The sequence below is a fragment of the Cyprinus carpio genome, chromosome A14 (assembly GCF_018340385.1).
Source record: "Cyprinus carpio isolate SPL01 chromosome A14, ASM1834038v1, whole genome shotgun sequence".
Taxonomy (NCBI): Eukaryota; Metazoa; Chordata; class Actinopteri; order Cypriniformes; family Cyprinidae; genus Cyprinus; species Cyprinus carpio.
The window spans coordinates 18,059,619-18,083,748 of NC_056585.1; positions in this window are offsets into that span (position 1 = coordinate 18,059,619).

The following is a 24,130-nucleotide window of genomic DNA, read 5'->3' on the forward strand; positions in this document are numbered from 1 at the left end:
ATATCTGTATAGTAATACTTTCACATCCACCTCTCAGAGTTCAAATTTCACTGCGGCAGACAAATGACATGACATGACAAGCAGGCACTAATTGCATCAAAAGATGAAGAATAATTGGTATATTCTTCAATATTTAAGCGTTTTCTTTGTACTGTAGCTTGCAAAGCACAGCTAGAGAACAGATGAGCTCTCAGTGATGAGCCGAACTCATCGCTGCTAAAAAACACTCAAATGGCATTCGGGAAGTGAAAACACACACGCATTCACATACTCATTTTCTCTGTCGCTGTGTTTACAAGCCCTAATAGCAGCGAGTGTGTGAACACACCACAACAAGGACTTCACAGCCTGATAAAACGTGTTGCTTTGGCAGTGAGGCAGCTTTTTAGACTGAGTCTCATTACCAAGTACAAACCCCAAAGTAGCCATGATCCCTAGAAGACCACAACCAGAACAGACTTATCTGAGGTAATTAGCGCACCGGGTAGACTCTCATTGGGAATTATTCTGTCTAGCGCACTCAGTATGGCGCGATGCAGCTTTGGAATGAACTTCAGGCCTTCTGAACAGCAAGGATTTATCCATACTTGTACACATGTGGTTCTGTTGCATTGAAGCGTTCAACAAGAATGGTCAGAGAATCTGTAATAATAAGAAAAGATTGGATAAGGCCAACTGAAACACACCCCATGGGCATTAATTGAAGATGAACACACACTAGTATATGAGGTTGTGCAGAGTTGAAGTCAAAATAAAGCAGCAGAGGTTGCAGAGAGGTGAAGTGAGGAAATAAAGCTGTTTTTTTTTCATAGAAAATATGCGTTACGTGTTGAAAAAGCAATCTTTGAGTTTCAGTGCTGCCGAACCACAGTAGGTCTCATTAGCTGTTCTTAGTATAAGCGCTTCCCTCCACATTACACCCCTCTATGACAACACCATTACAGCAGCACTGGTGATAGCAGGAGACACCTCAAACACTTGCTTTCCACCCCCTCCCTGCCAACTTTCCATGGGCTGTCATTCAGGAGTAAGACAAAAGGAAGGAAGGCTTTAGAGAATGAAGGCAAGAGCTCCGCTTCTGTCGTTCTCCCCTCAGGCGGTGAGGGTGTAATTCAGTGTGAAGCGATGACACAGCCTCCCTGTGAGACCTGGCTCTGTCAGCATTAAGGGCTTCTCTGCAATATTCAGAGCAGCATGCAACAGAGAAAGCTCTGCATTTCCACACAGCGCAACTTCATTTAATACACAACTCAAAGCGGCTCTGTACTTTGTGCAATACGGCTCAACATGTGGTATAGCTCCGTAGAACAGAACCGTGAGACTCCTAAAATGAGTGGAAATGCAGTGGGATTGAGTTTATGGACCTTATTAGGAAAAGATGATGCTTTTGTTTCACTAGGTTTGACATTTATTGCATTTTGTATTTTGGTTATCAGTTTCAATTTAGCTGAAAGATGTAAGAAAAAGTCAACATTAAAGTTTATGAAGCTGTCTCTGAAAACCGGATAATGATTGACCAGTAATCTGAAAATTAATACTTAATTAATTTACTCAACCTCATGGTCTTGCAAACCTGTAACTTAGATATTTTGAATGTTGGTAACAAACAGTTTTGGTTTCGATTAACTTCCATTGTATGGACAAATAAAATTTCTTTTATCTTTTGTTTTCCACATAAAGGGCATACAAGTTTGGAACCAGACCTTCCAGCATTCATTGAAAATGTGTAGTCATTTTATCAGTAAATATGTGATTAGTTTTTTTTTTTTTTTTTTTTTTTTTTTTTTTTTAATTTTGTCTTTTTAGTTTATTGATTTAGTTTTTTGCTTTTACCTTCATCCTTCAGTTCACAAAGTACATTCAAAATAATAAGATTTGACAAAGATTTGGTAAGATATAAAGCATTTCTAATTGGATGTAAAATGAATGATGGACAAAAAAACAATGAAAATATGTATTGTCAAATATTTTCAGGGGATAAAATCAGCTCTTAAAAACCATTTGTTGTGAAAATTCTTCACTTATGAGTATGAGCTTATGAGTATTTAACATTCAATGGACTGTATTTCTATCACACTGCTCTAAGCAACCATGTTATACAGCAGGTTACCACTCAATACAGCAAAACTAAATATTGGCAGAGGAAGTGTGTTTGTTGGGGCATAGTTGGGGCATACATTCCTCTTGTGTATACGTTCTTGTGACCCGCTTGCAAGCACTCAAATCTGACAAACATCGAGATTCTGTGGAGAACTGCTTTGGTATTTAGCAACAGATGAGTTGAATTATTAAAGCTATAAAAAGAAATACTCAAACACTCAGCAACTCTTGAACGAGAACGAGAAAGATCGAAAGAAAGAGCTGAACATGTCATCAAGTCACTGATTTGTGAATATCACTATCACACTTCTTTTATCAGTATTAGATACTGACATAGTTTTAATCAGCTTCAAAGCAGGAGAAATTGTGTTAAACTGGGTAAAATGTAATTACAACGGTGAGAACGTGCTGCACGTGCACATGCTCACAGTCTCACACTTGAAGTAATTTGTGACTTTAAAAATTTACTTCGAATGTTATTAATAATTCCAATTCAACTCAAATATCAGAGTGGACGTTTTACTCTGGGTTTTTTTGCACCGATTTCTTCCACATGTATAAGTCATGTGTATCTGATGGGCTAATGCTTTGACCAAATGAAATTTTGATGTATTATTCAAACACTATGTGGGCATGTATGCCATGAATCTTCTCCTTGGTTTAGGTAAATGCAACTCTGGTTAAAAGTTTTTGCCATTAAAGCTGAATGACTTTGGTATGCTCTTCAAATTCAACCCCACAGAGATCTGAATCACTCAAAACAGCCACACACTGGCCTGCCAGTTACAGATCGGTGGTTCCTCATGAGCTCACTGTGTTATAATTACGACGTGAACATTTGCACACTCTCACTTAGACAAAATGGACATCAAGATGCTTCATCAATATGAGCCTGTCCTGGCCACTGATAGATGCATTCAAGTGATCCCTCAGTGTGTGATGGCATGCAGTGTGCATTAGTTAAACCTAATAGACATGCTGAGTTGTCTTTTCCTGTCTCCTGTGTATATTAGTCTCTTAGCGAGGTCTGTTTGTGATCAGACCAGCACTTTGCTCACATTTAGCTTCATCTCAGACCCTTCAGGATGTACCAGTGTCCCCTGACATGCAAACATTATACGCATATACTACACACAGGCCTATAGGGGGAGTGGGAAAAGATGCCAGTTGGTAAGATGGGTCAGCCCTTTGCTCTGGGAAACATTTTTATCATGTTACTATATTTCTAGAAAGTTTCCACTATATACTGTATAACATGTATGTTCAGTGAGTTAATTCTCAAAGACCTTTTGGTAGTAATAATAATAATAATAATAATAATAATACATTAATTAATTATTTCATTAAGTCATGCCTGTCTTAGGGAAAATAAATTGTTTTACTTATAATTTCAAATGGATTATTTGAATATTTCATTCCATGCACTTTAAAAATGTAAAATTAATCTTTAAACAGAATAAAAACTAATAGAATAATAAAAACTAACAGAACTAACAAAATAATAAAAATAATACACTAATAAAAAGGCAGGAAGCATTGCACAACTTTGATGTTGTTCATAGGAAGCTTCCTTAAATATAATTAAGCATATTTTGTTTCCTTTTCTTCAAGCCTAGAGGATAGCTAAAGTAAAAAGCATCACATTTAGCCCCACTAATAAGTCTCAAAGTGTTCTGCGATTAAAACAAGAAATAAAGAAGTCATTAGAATGAACATATAGAGATAAGGGTGAATTGTTCTCATTATGCAGATTTGATGATCTCAACTCATTATGCTATCTGAGAATCATACTAATTATCCTTCAGCTGTCTCCCTCACTCTCTCTTCCTTTATTCATATCTCTCTATCTATCAGATACTGTCACAGTTTAATGCTTCTATGTAGGAAACAAGTTCAGGCTCATCAGCAGTACACCCCATCATGAAGCGCAACATTACATTTCTAACTAATGCTTACACACACAATCAGAGGGGCGCCTGCTTTGCACCGGCTTTCACACACTGGCACACTGCAGTCTGACAGCAAAGCAGACGGTCCGCTCAGCAGGATATCCTGAAACACAGTCCTCGAGATAGAAGATGACTGTATGCTATCACACATCCATTAATACATGCAAAGACTCAGAAAACATAAACCCCAAAGTTTTCCAACTCTAGCTGAACCAAATCAAATCTTGATGTTGTAATGGTGCTGTCTAAACTGTTTCACAATGCCTTGTACAACTTGAGGGTTTCTACACTGAACTGGTCAAAGCGAACATTACAAAACGATCACCGTAAATAGTTACATTTGCATGCAACCAAACTGAAGACTCAATGGGACTGAAAAGTCTTTGTGTAAACACTTCAGTTGATCTGACTGAGCTCAGACTGAAGGAAATTTCAACTGGATTGGAAGAAGTGGTGTAGAACTGAAATAATTTGATCATATATATATAAAATAATCAGATTGATGGCTCAGTTGTACTTAAACTTCATGTGAACACATGTGAATCAATCTGACTGAGCTCGAATCGAATGAAATGTTGATTGAATTGAAAGGGGTGGTGTACTGTAGACCATAAACTGGTCAGTGGAGGAGACTGAATATACTTTACTAAATATTTGGTAATATTTGTTTTGACATAAATGCCAGCTTTCTTTTTAGATGTCATAAAGGCAAAAACAACAATTACTTACGTTAACTCTGGTGACATTGTCGCGGTGGCTTTCTTCAGTTCTGAACGTGGTAACTGGGCACTACACTTCCAAGTTTTGATTTAAAATTTGAATCTGAAAAAAAATCGGATCTTAAATCAGATTGGATTGATTCTTCGGACTGGATTCAAAATGAGTGCATGTAAACATTCTTCATGTAAATGCTCGACTATTTTCTCAATCTGATTCAAAACTACCTTGTGTGCTTGTGTAGTGCCATGATGCACGTTTACGTGCATTTTATGTCACATGAGCATGCATATGTTTATTTATTTTTATATCTTACAAACATGTCTGCTTTTCACAAAAAAACATTGTAAGCCTAAGTAGATCATACAAACCACTGAACCAATAGTCTCTACGACCTATTTAGGCTTAACAATGCTTTTGAAATAATAAAAGTCAATAATCTGAAATCGGATTGGAATTATTTGGAAAACTTAGTGCATGTGAGCATGCACTCTCTCAGGGCCAGTGTAGACAGGACATAGAAGACTTGGGAAGTTTTTAGGGAGTGAATGTTTCAATGCACTGGAATGGCTTTGACAGTGCCACAGGCCAAGAAGCTATCCATTCCCTGAGCAATATTCTCATTAATGAACTAGGGAGTGGATTGAGACGCTCCCATTTCACATGTAACATGCCTTTATTTTTCATTTAATGACCTCTTTCAGTTCTCTTGAGTCCCTCTATGCTTTTCCCCCCACAATCTGTCTATCAGTAGAGAAGGAGGACGTACCTGAGATGAGGACCATGTTGGGGTGCGTTGTAGGACCGAGCCCTGAGCAGAGCGCAGCAGATGGTACAGTCAGGACTGTCACTGCTTCTCCCCTGATGCCCAATCACTTCAAGCCACATCCCTCAACGGTGTTCACTCAGAAACCAGACTGGCGGACAGCATTACCATAAGAAAATTACTACCTGGATGCATCTGGGAACTTTTTCCAAGGTCTTGTTTTTTCTTACACACACACACACACACACACACACACACACTCCCTGACCTTGCGCTTTCTGTTGTACCTAATTTTCCTGCGTCCTAGTTTCTCTAAGGTCAATGTTTTCACTCTTTACACAATGATGGGTCTTCCTTATTTATTTAAAGTATGAATAGTGTTAAAAATAGACCATCAGGGTCCTTGAGAAAGCTCTTGTTCTAGTGTTGAATTTTATTTTTTTTCTGAAAGGCATTTACTTCACTATTAAAAATGTTAAGAAAATATTTAGAAATGTGTACAGAACTGAAATATATTTACTTTTATGCGTTTTGCAGATGCTTTTATCCAACTTGACTCAAAAACATAAGCAATTTGTCAAAGCCAAAAGGTATTCATACCCCCAGTTTCCCAGACTAAAATGTAAGCCTGAGCTGTTTCAACTGAAAGAAACCTGTACTGATTGATCTTAAAATATGTCAGTGCCCTTGTTTTGTCTCAAGATGCACACCAGGAATGTTTTTAAAAATTTCCTTAAATGTCCTAATTGAACTATGGCCTAATACTGGCTTAGTCTAAGCCCTGTCTGTGAAACCAGGCCATAGTGCACTATGCCAGCTTTGATTTAACGTACTGGCATTTTAAAATATTGAACCATTTAGTAGGGTTATGGAGGTAGTTTGATTTGAAAGAAACCTAAGTTATGGAGTTTTTTTTTAAGTTATTAAGGGATTTGTGGCAATGCAGTCTCAATATTTCAGAAGCATCATATAAGAGGCATCAGAGGCGCTCCATTTTGGAGTGCTTTGACATTTCCTTTGAAGTAGTGCCATGGGGAAGCCCACTCATAATTATGTAATTCCTTTAAAGTTTTATTTAAGGCAGAGCACCATTCCATTACTGAACTTCTGTAATTTCCTGATATGCAGCAATGCAGTCGCAAAAAAGCTGGTCATGCTATAGCTTTTTGTGAAATTATGGATTTCTCAGTTCCTTTTAACAAGACAATATTCACAGCATCTTTTGTTGTGGTTAGTTTTCTGTTTACATGCTTTCTTTCATTAAAGGTCGACATTTAGTTACACCTAAAAGCAAAACCTAAAGCTAAACCCTGATGAGTTAATGGAAAAGGTTTGTAGTGTTTTCACAGAGGTTCAGATATCAATCACCTTTAAAAAAAAAAAAAAAAAATGTGTACAGGTTGACTCATCTCCAAAGTAATTTCAACTTTGCTGATATTGAGGTGCCATCACACTCCTTTGATTTCACAACTCCTATACTTTCCACATGCAACACAGATTGCATTTGTGAATAAATTCACAGGGAATTTAGAAATATGTCAGTGGCAGCACCACAGAACTATTTGCTTTTTTCACAAAATTCCCATTCCTTCATCAGGGCTTTGGTTCTCAGTTAAAAGAGTCTGCTTCATTATTTGGTTCAAAATGCAAGAACATGCTTTAGATGTATGTGACAGCCCTCACTCCTGTAAACCCCTCGAGACTGATAGAGCAAGAAAAGATAAGAGAAATAGAGAGACAGAGATGGAATAAAGGAAGATACACACCTGTTTATTTGCTCAGTTTCATCAAAGAAGGAAAATGGGAAGTGTGAGAGATGTTGACTAACATAAAATTTGCTCAAATTTATTTTTGATTTTTCGACAGAATGTCAGAAAGGCACGGTTGATTTCATGAGCATAACAACCCGTGTTTGGGTATTTTACAAAAGGAATTTCTAATGAAATGTCAGAGGAACATTTCATCATTAACCATATTTCTGCTTCGTCACGGCCCTATAAATTTAAAAATACATATGAACTTGTGAAGTGGCAAAATATTTCAAAACCTGTTATAATCTTTTTTTTCTTTTCTTTCTATCTTTTTCTTTCTTTTTTGGATCTTTTTTAAATGTTTTATTCATGTTTTTATTCTCTTGATGTGACATGTTGTATCACAAGAAATGTTTAATTAGCCTGCTACTTCTAGTAGCTAAATTGGGTAGCCTACACATAAATGTTAAGTAAATTGGGTAAATAAGCCTTGTTATTAGAAATTCAACAAAATCGGAAGGCTGTAGGCTAAAAAGTGTTTTCTTATTGTTTAATTTATTAAACTTTTTATTTTTATTTATATTTGATTTTATTTATTTATTTATTCTCTTTGTCCTTATTTACCCCTTGGCTGTATCTTTAAAATTAATTAACCAAAAGGCTTTTTCTTAATATGTCTAGAAACATCCTGTTGTTGCAGAATTGGGCTTTTCATATCCTATAAACTGTTAGTGAATCAAAAAAAAATAAGTATTTAAGTGGTTAAAGTAATGAATCTAGCTACATGTTAACATTTAGACATCATTGCAGACAGTACCTTGACAAGTGAATCTGTGGTGCAGGTGTTAGGCCTATGTCGCGGTAGTGCTGTATATCCCATACTGGCATACAGGAGATTATTCTATTCAAATAAAATATAAGCAAGAAACTAACTTAAGTGACTGTCTTTATGGATCGCAAGTTATCTAATGCATCAGTTTGTCTGTGTTTCTATAGCATTGCATGTCATTCCATCAATCCCTAAACTCTTTTCTCTCTCTCTTTCTCCATCGCTCATCCCTGACTCCTCCATCTTAAGTTGTCTCCCATTTTTTAATCAATTGCTCTATCACAGAACAGATGTTGTGTTGTGTGAACCATGAGCTCCTCTACACATTAGTTATGCCACACACAGACAGTATCTGGGTGTCCCTGAGAGCAAGACAGCCCAATCCATCCCTGCCGACTCAAATTCTCTCACTTCACGTATTCAGCAGAGCACATCACCATGAGCTGAGCCTGGAATCGCAGATAAACCTTCCTCTGTTTGAATGCATTGTCTGTATTCCTGTAATGTCAGGCTGTTCTTCTATGTCAATGCTGTTTACTGAATTAGTTGCTCTGTCTGTTTTGACTATGAAGTCACTGCAAAGACATACATATTGTACCTCAGTTGTGTATTTCAGATCCTCTGCAAGCAAACCGAATCTGGATTTTTTTTCTTTCTTTCTAATACTTATCCTTTTTTGATTTAAGAATGCAACATGTATTCCTAAAGTTACTTTCTCTTTCGGCAGAAGTCGATATGTGTTTCCTGAAGTCGGTTCTGTGTATAGATTTTCATACAGAGGGTGTTTTCTTTGCTTTTACATTGGCATTTGAGTTGGCTGCCTTTCCAATCATGAATTCTTAAGTATGGAGATTTTCTTTTCAACTGGCCCTCTGTGCTTTTGAAGAAGTGCAGGCATCCGTCTTAACACTTGCTCCCGGGGTACGGAGGTCTGGGGTTTTCTCCTATTCTCCTGATGCTGGAGTTCTTACTTGGGGGATCCTACTACATTTCTGCTGTCCTACTTTGCAAAGCTCTATTAAATATGTAGTGATGCCCTCGTGTCCTGCAAGATTTCTGTTTAATTCAAGAAATCTTAAATTCATTGTGTACTGCATTGGGAGGAGGGAAAGAGAAAGGGAGGAGTAAGTGTGTGTTTGTGTGGTTGCTGAGCAGAGTGAGCTTTTACCAAGTCAAACGTTCCTTGGTGATAAGCACATGTTTAGCTGCGGGACTGTGTGGGGGCAGAGCAGCACTGGTGCAATCCTGATAGCAGAGACACACTCAGGGATGCAGCTGTTTCTCAAGAGTTTATTTTATGTATGTGTGTGAGGTAAAGAGAGAGAGAGTGTCTGTTATGATAGGAATTGTTGTTTACCAGCTTACCACAGTCGAAAATCATCTTTCAACTAGATGTAGCCTACAACTTCTGCACAAAATGTAAGAGTAGTATTTATAAGTACAAAGCTCGCTACCATGATGCTAGATTACTGTGATTGGTTGTCAGGGTGTTGTCAGGCTATCTGTTTCAATTTCAAATGCTTTTAGTGGCATTTATCAGTAGACCTGATATAAAAAAAAAAAAAAAAATTATAGCCTATTAAATAGAAAGGTGTGAACACATCAGTAAAAAATATTGGTCAAACAAATTTATCAACCTGTCGTACTTGGGTCCCTTGAGGTGAAGGTGCAGTCATGTTTAATATTGTTTGGATAATTTTCATGGTTGAATCCACGTGAATGGAAATTTAGGGCAAAATATTTCCTCACACAGATTTCGTAACAGGTTCAAGTTGGTCAGACAGATTTCCCTGCTTTGACCAACAAAAGTGCTTGCTTTGAAATGGACTTCTGTGCATCATATATCACTTCACTATTCACAATAGACAATTAACCTTTGTTCCTGCAAAATTTTGCAGAAGATTAAGTATGATATTTTTATTTTTAGCATTTATTGGGAAAAAAGTCTGTACCTTCATTATTTTTTAACAAAACTGATACATTAAAAATACAGTATGTCTTTATAAAGGCCAGCACATTTCCACAGACAGGAAAACATAGATTTATAATGCAAGACTGTTATGCAACCTTATGTTATGTATGCAACCTTATGTTGACCTTTCCAATGTAGGAAAACACTTGATGTCATCCACAAACACACTTAAAAATTCTCAAAGAAACATCAAGTGTCAAGTTGGCTAAGTTAACCACATATCGCCATCTAGCCTGACTTCCCATTGGCCACACGACCCAAGTTTCACTTATATGAAAGGCATCCAGTTTTGAAGTGCAGATGTGAGCCTGTAAGTATCATATCCTGTTGTGTTTGGTGTTCTGTTTGTATGCATTCTACATTCCTCCGGGGAAACTGCCCTGCACTGCAGAAGGGCTGTGGAGAATGAAATACTGATGTTCTAGTCACATACATAAAATCATATATTTTTACTTGCTTACTTGTCAAAGTTTTGCCGGTCCCAAATTCATCTCTTCTCTGCCTTGAGTGAATTCTTATCTCTGGAGACTTGGGTGACTCTCTTGGCACATTTTTTCCACGGCTTCATGTTTCACAGTGACGGTTTGACAGCCGATTTCAAAGCCTGTAAATCCCCCAAAATGCCATTTGCCTGGTACTTTGAGTGGGCATGAAGCATCTGCACGCCGACAAACAGCCAAACAGACACTACAGCCTAGGGATGGAGAGAAGGAAGGAAAGAAGAGGCTAGAGACTCTGTTGGCGCTGGAGGGGATGAAGGGGTGACGGGGCAAAGCATCACTCCCCCAACACTTCATGACAGCTCACTTGCCGTAGGGACATAGAGCAAGGTTGGAGGGTGCCCCACTTTAACACCCCCACAGAGCCCTAACCCTGAGTGTATGGATGTAAACACACGCACACACACACTCAGGGGAACACTCCTACTCATCTCTAGATCAGAAAAACAGTGAGAAGAAAAAAAATTAAAGAAGGAGAGAAAGGCTGGAAAGATTCTAAACATTTTTTGCCTTTTCGTCTGTCTGTCAGAAAGTCTGTGTGAAGGTTTGCCACTCTGATCCCAGAACAGTTACTGTTAAAGCAATAGTTCACTTGAAAATGAAAATCTGTCATTATTTACTCATCCTTATGTTGCTCATCCAAACCCCTATGTTTTTTTTTTCTTCCATGGAACCCAGAATTTCTGAAGAATATCCAGGTCACTCTATTCAAAAATAATGAAAGCAAAGGGGGATTGGAGGCTGCTGAACTCTGATATGACAAAAAATAAGGACGATAAAATTAGTACAAATCACTAGTGTGCAATATTGCAATCTGTGATGTGACATGACATCTGTACAAGTGCTCTTTGTTGTGGTCACATTATTATAATAAAATTTTGCAGGCTAAAAAAAGGTTCAATTCATTGTCTGTTGAGTATAGTGTCACACAGAAGACACTGTTCTGTTGGTAAACGTGTTATCATGACAAACATTGCGAAATCTGCATGGGGAAATCCATAATGTGAAATTCCCAATCACTTTGATTCCTATTGAAGTGGTTGGATTCCAGCCAAGAAGATTCGGCAAAACAATGGTAAATGTAACCTTCACAAAGATATATCTCAATGATTAATTCATGAATCTGATTGATCGGGTTCTCAAATTCAAACAGCAGACACAATGATATGCTTGCAGAAGTTAACAGCCACTGAAAGAAAGTCACACAAAGCTTTGAGCTATGACAAACTATTTTTATTTAACTTATTTCTATGTTCCATTTGATTCATTGTACATTGTACATGAAAAAGAGTTACCAGTACATTATTCAACATCTTTCTAAAGTAGAAAGTCAGTCAAATAGGTTCGTAATCATGTGAGGGTGAATAAATGATGACCGAAATTCCATTTTTGAATGACTAAAAGCAATCTTTTTGCTATAGCCTAGTGAAATGGAAAAGAATAATAAAAAAAAACCCACACACAATGGACCAGATTAGCACAAAATGGCCAAAACTTCCGTTTCATTTATTTCTAAGTGATTGTGTAGCTCAGGCATAACTAGACACTGCTGATGTGTGTCCAAGCACAAAAGAGAGACAGTATTGTGCATTTTAGTTAGAAAGACTGTATTAATAATGTGACCTTGGGGGTCTTCCTTTTTCCAGAGAGTGCTGGTCAGTTTTAAGGTCAGTGGTTCCTCAAAGGGATTCACGGTATAAATAAATAAACTGTTTTTTTGTTGTTGTTGTCGTTTGTTTGTTTTTGTTTTTTTTGGAGGAAATATTGTTTTTATCTATAAAGCCCGGGAGCTGGATGGAGGGTTTTCTGTGTGTGTGTGTGTTGTGGATGTGTGGCAAAGACAGTGACCTGAGGGGTGCACCCATCCATCAGTCAGTGCCGTGTGAGTCACAGCCTTTTTAATGATGAGGGAAGAGGGCTTTAAGAGCTGCGGAAATGTCGTGTTTTAATGGTTGAACTCCTTTTGGTTGATTTGGCCGTAGGTTCTCTGGGCATGAGCGTAATGATGTGAAATCCATTTAAGAGCTGAGAGGAAGGCGCTCAAGAGGAAGTTCTGAGTGCCATGCCACACACACATAAGCTCACACAACAAGACTTTAACACTCCTAAAGCCGGTTTTCAGCCAAATAAAGGCTCAACGTGAGTCCACAGCTAGACACATTGACCTGTATAGGCTATTTGATTTTCAGATTTTACCAGATATCATTTAGTAACAGCTGTTGGAATGTTAATCCATGTTAATTAGTTAATTCAGACTTAATGCCACTGGACTGTCGGGTCTCTGTGGGTAATGAGGGGATGCATGCAGAATTGAAACCATTTTGTCATGCTTGCTAAGCAGTGTGGTAGTCAGTTAAACTTTCTTTACAAGTCCAGTGAGGAAATGTCAGTGGAAGAAATGGAAAACACCAGTGACACTTGAGCCTAACCAAATTCCTTAACCAGCTGAATAATATAAAATTAAACGTTGGTTTGAGAAAATTATGCTAATATTTTCATTTTGGGGTGAACTATCCCTTTAAGTATAACAAGGCCATTACAATGTATTGTTGTTTTCAGTTTTCAAATAAGAGTTAACTATAAACAAAGAACCAAGAGAATGTCATGTCATAGTTTACAAATTTACTGTGAAATCTGCTCTGGTAAACAAACTGTCATCTGGTGACAGTTTCATGCCCTAGGGACTAAGTTTGTAAGATAAATATATTGACAAACTAAATAAAATAAAATAAAAAGTATCTTGGTACAAACAGCACTTTTAAAACTTTTATATAGCCTCTAATATAGCCAATAACGTTTTGTCTTGTTTATTTATTACTTTAGAAGAGATCATTTTATAGTGGATAATTTGTTGTTTATGTATCTCCACACTTCTTTTGAAATAAATATCAAAACTAAACAGTTTCTTTCACTATATTAATAACTAGGTCCTCAGTATAGTCTAGCCTCACAGTTAGCCTCTGCACCCATGGGGAATGGGATATTTTGCAGTGTAAATTACAGCATGCAACGAGTTGCACATGCTAATCCAGGAAAAGCAATCAGACATATGAAAAATATGTCACAGCTTATTAAGTTTTGTGCCCTGAAGGCTAACACGCCACGATATCTTTGAAGCAGATGGCATGGTACTTAAGGGTTTTATTAAAGTAAGGAAGTAGATAACTTTTACAAAAAAATCACAACAAAATCTGGGAGAAAATAGTAAGAGAATGGATTTTTAAACTGGGGTAACAAATTAACATTTCTAATTTTAATTTCTACCAAGTGGCCCTCCAGGAGGTGCGCAAACTCCATTGATGGAGATTGTTAGAAAGGGCGTGAATCCTGTGTGTCATTGTGTTTTTAGGGTCCTGAACCCCTTTGTCTTGGTTTGTTTTGCAGTAATGATCAGCTCACTAGATTTAATTAAACTTATAAAATTACTTCCTGAAATATTTATATATTTGAGTTTAGATTGAGTTAATTTTTTAATTATCTGTGAAGAAAGGAGAGGTTGTTTTTGTTTTTTGTTTGTTTTTGTTTTTTTTGAGGGGGGGGGGGGGGTCTGGTCGAAATAATTTAGATATTACTATTTATTTTAAAATAATTTCATTTGAATTGTTGACAAATGTTTAAGATATGGTAACTGTGGTTAACTGAATGACCCCTTGAGCCATAATGTGCCATGTTCAGTGGTGAGCACCAAATACCATACCATTTTTTATTTATTTTTTTAAGTGAACACATTCTATCCATTCAGCAAGAAATCACACAAAAAAGCAACACAATAGATCTTTCTGATATCAACCATGGGAGCTTTCAACTGTGTACTCAATACCTCTGGTTACATTTGAGCACACTTGTAGATGTTTTGCTGTAAGGCTTTATCATCAGAAAGTCCAACTGATGTTCCAGCTGCTATCATCTGCAAAGTTTGTGAAGTGATTTTGTTTGTTGAATCCTAAGAAGAGAGTCTGAGCCCTGCAGTGAAACCTACCTTCTTTATCCCTAAAATCTGCACTCACATTCTGAGTAGAGTAGGATTTTGTTTAATTTACCATAATCCAAGATTAGCTTCAAAGGGCCGTGGGGCCTTCAAACATGGGAAGAACTGTCTGATGCTCTTACTGTCAGACAAATGAAGTATTCAAATGAGTTAGATTTTTTCAGAAATTAAACTTGTTCTCCCACCACATACACCCACAGCCGCCTCCTCTTGTTCTTTTTAAGCATGTAGCACATTTTCATGCTCACTCCTCATTTTTAATTGGTGCCAGAAGAAAATCAAAGAGAACAGAAGGAGTGTGGCACGTTGATCGGAGGACCCTAGAAAGACTCCTTCCTGTGATCTGAACAATTGTAATTGTGTTGGACTTTTAGCTGGTTTCAGTTCAATTACTGCTGTCACAGTGTCAAGCCTCATCCCTAGGTGCTTCCCTTCCCTTGGCTTGTGCGCTCTCTCTCTCTCTCTCTCTCTCTCTCTCTTGCTTCATCTGCCTGTTTCTATTTTCCTCCAACATTTGTTTCATCCTTTGCATTATTCCATATCCTGTGGCTGATGTTGTGACTTCATTCACATCCATGCCGGCTTTGGCACTCTTTGTCTTGCTTCTCATCAAAATGCTGTTTATTATAATATGCAGCATTTTTTCCCAAATATGCAGCAAATAAATCAAAGAAATCCTTGCAATGCTTTTCAGTCACACCAGAGTTCTGAGAGGCTTTTTATTATTCAGATGTTGCACTAAAATCAAAACACAGGCTCTTAAGGGGCGACTGCTGAGAGCAAGACTTATTTGTTAAGATTCATTGATAATTTTAGTGTTCTCCAAATATTCATCATTAAACTGAATTCCAAATTAGCACTTCAACTTCTCGCTGAAAGCCAGATAAATACATTTAATAGAAAAGAATCTTGGTTCTCACAAGCATGAGTGATAATAATGACCTTGTCTAACTGTGGTTCAATCTGAAGAATGTTCTAGCTTGCAGTGTTTTCACAGTGTTGTATAAAGTCATGGCTGTGAGACAGGACGCCGCCACATTTGGCCATATGAGCAGTGACCCCTCAAAAGTGACACATTCTGGGCATTCCGCTCTGTGTTGGATTCGTCCTCTCAACCTTTGAAGGTTATGACTAGATTCCAGGACTGCCTGTCACTGAGCGGCCCTTTTGGGAAAGTTAATTCTGTATCTGTGAGTTTTTTTCACCATCACAACACTTTTGAGTGCGAGTGTAAGGTCAGAAAGTCAAATGCAGGCAGCAGACAGTGAACATTTTCTGATGACTTTGGCTTTCCAGTGCTCACACTTTTTTTGTTTTCTGTGAAAGTGTACTGTAGATGTCTGATTACACATTATACAGTGGTAAGTTAATAATATGTGATTAGGAAATAAATCTACATATTATTTTAGGGCTTACTCAGTTTTACTGGTAAACTCATTGTCCAGAAAAGTACAGTAGTCGCTGAGTCAGTATTTACTTATGTAAATGACACACCATGACATGTCAGCTGCAGATTGTGAGACTATATTTCATGCATCTCCATTCATAGTTTTCAGTCAAGTGACTGGCTCAAAGAGCTGGCAGGCAAAACATCCATAGAACTGCAGCACAAACCTGTTAATTTTCTCTCTGTTCCAATCCAAAAATATTTAAATTACCTCTCAAAACAATAAAACAAATATATGTGAACAAAATGCAAGTTTTGGCATTAGCAATCCATAAAAATCACCCTCTGCAATATTTCAATCACTAAAAACAGGGATGCATTCTGAAACCTTTAATGTGAAAACACTTAGGTGCCTTTAAAACAGTGAAAAAAATATCAAATTCAGTACACACCTTATTGATGATGCATGCTTTATACAGGCAAGCAAATGAGTCTAGAATATGAATGCACTGCATTTATATTCTGGGTTCATCTGCTTGACTGTATGAAGTCTGCATCATCAATAAAGTGTGTACTGAATTTGGCCTTTAAATATCACTGTCTTACTACATTACTACTTAATGCAAACCTTGTAAAAATAACTGGCGGTCAGTGGAGGAAAGCCTTGTTTTGCCCTCCATGTGGGCGTTCCCTTAAGAATGTGACATCAAGTGACAATAATAGTTTTCTACTTGTATTAGTTGTATTTATTGCAACATTTAAATGTTGTCACTCTTTAGATACTTTTGTTTCTATTAAGTGCTCTAACTGCATAATTAAAAAGTATAATCTCATAGTTATTAATGTATGAAGATGATGATTTTTTTCCCCTTTAAATAGCGTTAGTATATAGTAGCTACTTAATAAGTTGTAGCTAACTACATATTGGTCAAACTAATCGACAAGTACAACCCTTGTTTCCTGGCTCATTGTGTGCCTCAGCCATACAGCTGCTTTCCATCCACCCTCAAGGATCATCCGCATGCTGCTCCTCTGAGTCCCATGATCACCATGGATGTGGCCATCGTAAATCCCAGATCTCAGACACACACACAAACCAGCAGCAAAGTGAGCAGCATAGATATCTTTGACTTCTGTAGACACACATCGGAATAGACAGTGTAATGGGATTTAAGCAGTGACTCTCTCACTATACGATACATTTTTCATGATATTTTTGTGTCATTAGAGTTGAGGTTTGTTTTTAAAGTGCCGTTGGAGCTATGTTTGTCCAGCTATGGATGTGAAGCAGTGGTGTGTGTGTGTGGGTGGGTGGGTGTGTGTATGTTTGTGTGTGTTTGTTTCTGTGGTCAGACTCAGGTGGGCTGATCATTTGGAAACAGGTAACTAAAGTAGACATGGGGCAGTTGGGGGGCAGCAGAGCTGCACTAATACTTTCGGACAGCCGGGTGAGGGCCAGGCAGCCAGACTGTATCCCCAGGGTGGGCCAGGACAGAGAAAAGTGCAGGACAGGGACAGATAGAGTCACAGAACATTAAAAGTCAGACAGATAACAAATTAATATTATTTTTTAATGATATTTTCATAAGCCTGGCTGTGTGGTACTTCCCAAGTGACAGAAGCATACAGCAGTGGTGTGTGTGAGTGTTTGCTCCATGACAATACGAATCTCTGATATCTTTTCTCATTCTCCAGAGGTCATCCGCATAGTAATATAATTTCTGCATCTGACATTTAATCCATTCAAACAAATAACCAGAGTGGGTAAATCTAGGCCTACACATCTTCATATATATACAGTATGTTGCAGTAAAACACACTTGCACAAGAAAATACACACAGAGAGACACATTACAGATCGCACACATCTAAAATGAAGCCTGGGAGATTTTAATGACCTCCCAATAAACATAAACCTTGTTTATCATCTCCATCACATTCTGTCTGTGGGGAGAATTCTGTATGCACACACACATTCACAGTTTCTCAAAGAATCTGTATGTATTCCAGTGATCTCATTAGAAGGTGTGTCTGTGCAGTATGTCTATGAATAGGTATTTATTAGGACTGTCAGTCGATAACATTTTTTAGTAGCACTTTACGGTAAGGGTTAGTTTGTTAACAACATTAGTTGCAATTCATTAGTATCAGGCATCCAGAATATTAGTATTAAGTATTTTAGGTTAATGTTAATTAATAAATATAAAAAATTAATAAATAATGCATCATCATGAATACATTAATTTTAGTTTATAGAGCTTAATGTTTAAATTTATTTTGTAGAAATTAGCAATATTAATAAATGCTGCAAAAGGTTTGATTATTGTTACAGGTTTACAATTACAGGTTTGATAATTGTATACAGGGGTCATTTGATGTTGCTAAAAAGAACATTATTTTGTGTATTTGGTGTAATGCAATGTGTTTATAGTTTAAGGTTCAAAAGGCACATTATTTTCGATATAATATACATTATTGTTTCTCCTCTATGCCCCGCCTTTATGAAACTCATAGATTTTTAAAAAGGTCATTGGTCTGAAAAGCGAGGTGTGCTCTGATTGGCCAGCTATCCAGTGCATTGTGATTGGCCAAATGCCTTAAGCGTGTGATGGAAATGTTACGCCCCTAAACATATTACTGTGATGCCACCTCCCAGCAGGATGAAACTCAGTCCAGCTCCTCTTCTCGTGCACATCCCATCATCGGTTCTCTTTAAGCAGTCAATGTACTGTTAGGAGTAACTGAATAACTCGGGATATTGTTTTATTTCGCATCAGAGGGAGTGTCAGGCATGTTTATAAACCGAATAACTTAAGTAATTTGTGGATTAGTGCATACTGGAGACGCAAACAGTTTCAAATGATTCATTTCTATTTGCTGAACTGGTTCGACCAGTTCACTAAGAAGATCCGGTTAAATAGAACGATTCGTTCGCGATCTGGATATCACTAGACGAGACAAAACCAATAAAACCCATTACAAACATTTGTTGTATCCAGTGGGGACATAATTACTGATTATAATGGCTTACTGACTTTTTACACATTGCGTTGCATATCGCGCTGCGTAAACATAAAACCATGTCTGCATTTGTGATCGGAGAAACAACAAGCCTACTCTGCTCAAAACTCGCATTTGAATCATCATTGGCAAATTATTTAGATATAAAAAAACGTACTTACAGGCTGTGAGTTAGAAGCGCCAGACTGTCCTTGCAAAGTTGGAACTGCCCAACTTTATAGAAACAGCCTTTGTCCCACAGACGCATTGTAGGCTACTGGTTCAGGAAACAGTCCCCATCCTCCATAAAATGTGCAGCACACATCTGAATATTTGGGTTGAACTGGAACAGTTTTGTAAATACAACTTAACCACTGATTTCTAGTTGTTTCCTCTTTTGGAAGTCCAAAGAAAGTAGTTTTGCTTTCCACAACATGGAGCCGGCGGCAACAGCGAGAATAAAAGTTAGGCCTTCTTTCTTTGCATGAACATTTGGGCAGCATTATGCAAATCTTCCCACATCATAACGTAGACGTGGGGGCGTGTTAAAGTGAGACGTTTTAGGAGGGCGTGGACAAGTCTTAACTTTTATAAAGAAGATCTCTTTGGATTTGAGACTTTAGACTTTGCAACTTTACAGATCTTCTTTATGCACCAAGAGCTTGTAACACTTCAAAGAGAAAGGAAAAATTTAAATCACATAATATGGCCCATTTAATGAAATAAACCTTATTGTAAAGATGTAATTGAATTGATTACATGTTCTGCCAATTAATTAATCACAATTATTTGCATACATTAATAATGGCAGAATAGCTCCCAAATTAACATACAGTAATTCTGAACCATCGTGGCCTAATGGTGAGAGAGTTGGACTTGTAACCTAAAGGTTGCGGGGTTCATGTCTCGTTACCGGCAGGGATTGTAGGTGGGGGGATGTGAATGTACAGTGCTCTCTTCCACCTTTAATACCATGACTGAGTTGAGACCCTTGAGCAAGGTACCGTACCCCCAGCTGCTCCCTGGTTGCCGCAGCGAAAATGGCTGCCCACTGCTCCGGGTGTGTGCGTTTGTTCATTACTCACTGCTGTGTTGTGTGCACTTGGTTGGGTTAAATGCAGAGCCACTTCTGAGTATTGGACACCATACTTGGCTACATGTCACTTCACTTTGACAAATTGCATATACTTGGCTTAAAAATGGTTTTAGAAGTTTATATGTTTTATTTCATATAATTGAAATCCATTTTGTAGTTGTGTTTGTCCGTCCACCTGAGGTAGACTTAGGGGCTGTTTACTCTTCTTATGCCTGTGTGCAGTATTTTTTAATTCTTGGTCTTTGTACTAGGGATGTTCATTTTAACCGGTTAACCGTTAACCGACCGTTAAAAATTTTGACAGATTATTTTGTTAGGTTTTTTGGTTTATAAAGTCATTTATTTATTTTAAACGGTTTTAAAAGTCATTTATTTATTTATTTTCAGTAATTTATCAAAATATTTAAAAAGGTTTGTTTAATCAAATTGTGTTTTTTTAGAGAGAGAGAGAGAGAAAACATAGGCCTAAGTTGCGTATATCCTTTCTATCCTTTCTAATTTAATTAAATTCTATTTTAAAATAATCTTGTCAGTTAACGGTTAATAATCAGTAAACGAGTGTCGGTTGTCTGTTAGGAAAAATAACCGAAAATGAACATCCCTACTTTGTACACATTTAGACGAACATCTTTGTTCTTTTGTTTTCAGCCATATAAGCTCTACTTTTTTAAGACATTGTGCCATGTTAAAATGGTTAAACTCTATTTGATTGTTTTTTTGTTTTGTTTTTGTTTTTGTTTTTGTTTTTTGTTTTTCTTAAATGATTAAATAAAATTAATGTGTTGTTGCAGATACATAATGGCAGGACATCACATATTCCTAAAGCCTGCAAGATTCCCATTGCAGTTATGAAGATGCAAAACCTGCATATGCTGTCAAACAAAGAGACAGGTTTTAATGAAGATTTATAGTGCTATCCTCATCACTTGGTGAAGACAGTAGACGATGCACTTCATCATTTTAAGAAACTGATCTCAGGGGGCCCATGTCCAATCTGAAATGGTTTTAAAGAACTTCATCTTTAATGTTTCACCAAAGTCCATTACAGTTTGTGATGTACACCAGGAATATACGGCCTTGGGAAACACATTGACCTAGATACTAAAAATAGAAGATAATGAGTTTGTTACTCACCTCTTAGTGCATCATATCTAAGAATGCTGCTTAAGACCTTTTATTGGCTACCTAATGCACCCAATCAGAGGATGTCCATCCCTTTTTTGATCATTTTGTTCTGATTCTCTGCAGTGATACAGGAAAGCAAAGAAGAAAATATTATTCTAATTTGTCTAAATAAAAAAAAAAAAATATATATATATATATATAAAAAATAAAACCAGTTATTTTCAATGCTACAAGTGAATTTAGACATTGTAATGTACAGTATAAAATGTAAAGTAATTTCGAGAATCAGTTAAGTTGATGGCAAAAGTAATCTAAATATTTATATACATTAATTTTGTGCAGTTTATATCCAATATTGGCCTATACCGATACATTTAAAAAAAAAAAAATCATTAGTTCAATACCCTATGAATCATTACCTTACTCCATAACACAGAGTGTATACTGAAGTAATGAAAACTAAAGTCAAAAACTAATGGAAAAGTCATTGTTGATATCTTTGAGGGCTGGGCTCACATAAAAGCAGTGTGAATGCAGGATAACAGTTGTCCCAGCCCAACATCTGGGGTTACCAGTGGAGAATTGTGTGGATAAGATGTAAAGAGACCTGTTGATTGGAGTTGTTTTAATATTCATGCATGCATTTTGAGTTAGTCATCCATGAGAGATGGAATGAGAAAAAAATTGCGACACATGGACAGACAGACCATAATATCTAAAGGTCCGTGGATATGTGGAGCTTGAAACTAAATGAAGGTGACAGGTGAAGACTTTCTGGTCCACCCTGCAGCAACTGCCTAAGGGCGAGGGATGGGCAGAGACAGCATCTTCAGAGAAGCATATAGATTTTAAAATAAATGAACTTTGTATCTACAATGAAAAAGTATGTGAATTTCTCTGAAGACACTGAAAACAATGGGAGCATTTGTCTTAGGGTACTGGGAAGTAACCAACTGTAGCGTCACTCCAATAGATACAGTATAGCAGATAGTTTTCACATGATGCCTGTTTTGTCTACACTCACACAAATGTGTTATGATTCTGTTTGTCTTTTATTATAAGATATAATTCCCAGTTGATGTATTGATGGTACGTGAAGCCTGGAAATCAATGACCTCACTTAATTGAAAACATAAATGGTGACACCACAGATATATGCTAGTGTTGTTGTTGTATTTGTTGTTTAAATACATTCATTTTTATGAATGTCATGTTTGGAAGTCATATATTGGCTTCAACATGCTTTGACAGCTCTTTTCATTTGTACATTCCCTTTCTTTGTTGCCATTCAGGGTTTTCTCCCCTCTTTTTTACTTCATTTAGTACACCTACAGTTTCTATTAATGCATGTCTCTTGTTTTTCACACAAACGGGATTTGGAAAAACTGAATTTAGATGAAGGTACTTCAGAATCTGGTGTAGTCTGTGAAACTACAGCAGATGTGTCTGAATAGTGGTATTCTTTAAATAAGATTTTCAATAAAGTTTGTGTGTGCATAGCAAGCATGCATGTGTGTGGATGCCTCTGATAATAGAGGAACTTTCTGTGTCCTCTTCATGACAAATGAGCACCACTGTGCACAAGCAAAAGGGATAAATAATAATGCAATATACAGTAAATAATGCATAAGCTGCGGTATTCACTGTTACACTGGACACATGAGCCTGCAAACACACAAATAAATCCTTTTTTTTTGTATAAGCAAGCACATAAATATGATCAAAAATATAATATATAACAAAGACAGAAGGTCTGTAGGTTAGGTAGCACATGGGAAGTTGACATGGAAGTTATCTTGGACATTCAACTTCAAGATGAGTGTGAATAGGTTTTGTTTTATTTATTTATTTGTTTGTTTTTTGCCAGCCAGTAGGTTTTAGTTGTTAATTTGTGGGAGGGACATTATCTAGACTAGAGTTATTTTGATTGGACAAAAAACTGTGTAGTGCATTATATTTCTGCTGTGTTTTAAGAAAGACTGTACATTTTAAAATGTGTATTTCTGCATAATTCAACTTTTAGGAGTATGCTAGAGTAAAGAGAGCACCTTAAAGCTAACAGACATGGACTAAAACATGGGATCTTTTTTCACCATTGTAATCACCTTTTTACAGTTTATTGTAATTGAGTTGTAAAAGGTATAATTCTTAAAAAAATGAGTGTTCCATGTAAATGTTTATTAATATAAGTTTCTGCCAATTGCATGCATAATAATTTTCTAAATATTTTAATATGAAATATGAATAGCATGTTATATATATATATATATATATATATATATATATATATATATATATATATATATATATATATATATATATATATATATATGCACACACAAAACGAGACACGCCAAATTGGTTAATCATTCTCCAGGTGCACAGTGAGCATAACTTTTTCTAAATGGGTTTAAGGTCTTGGATATCATCAGAGTGTGGTGTCAAATCCCATTGCATAGTGTATATGTACTGTGTATGAACTCCCATAGATGCAAGCATGTTATTACTTTATGCCAGGATAATCGGGTGGATTGCATACATATCTGCACCATCACAATCAACACACAGACACATGCACAGACACCCCAAGGCTGATGAAATGTCAGGGAGGTGTGAATCACTCTGTAAGAGATGGAGTGTAAGTAATTTTGGTGACTTTGTCTGCCAGTCACAGCATAAAAACGTACACATGGACACACAGATTTATAGAGCGGACAAATGGACATTCATACTGCAAATGTGCTAGTCACGCACCGAGACAAAGTCACAAGCTCTGTTACACAGACAATATGGAAATGGACCATGATGGGACATGCAATCTTTGGTTAGTCACCCTTCGCCTCTTTTCATATTATCACCACACACTCATAATACATGAATATTCTTATTTAAGATGGCAGATATATCTTACTGTAGTGTCAAACAGTTTAGCATGGTGCTCACAACACTG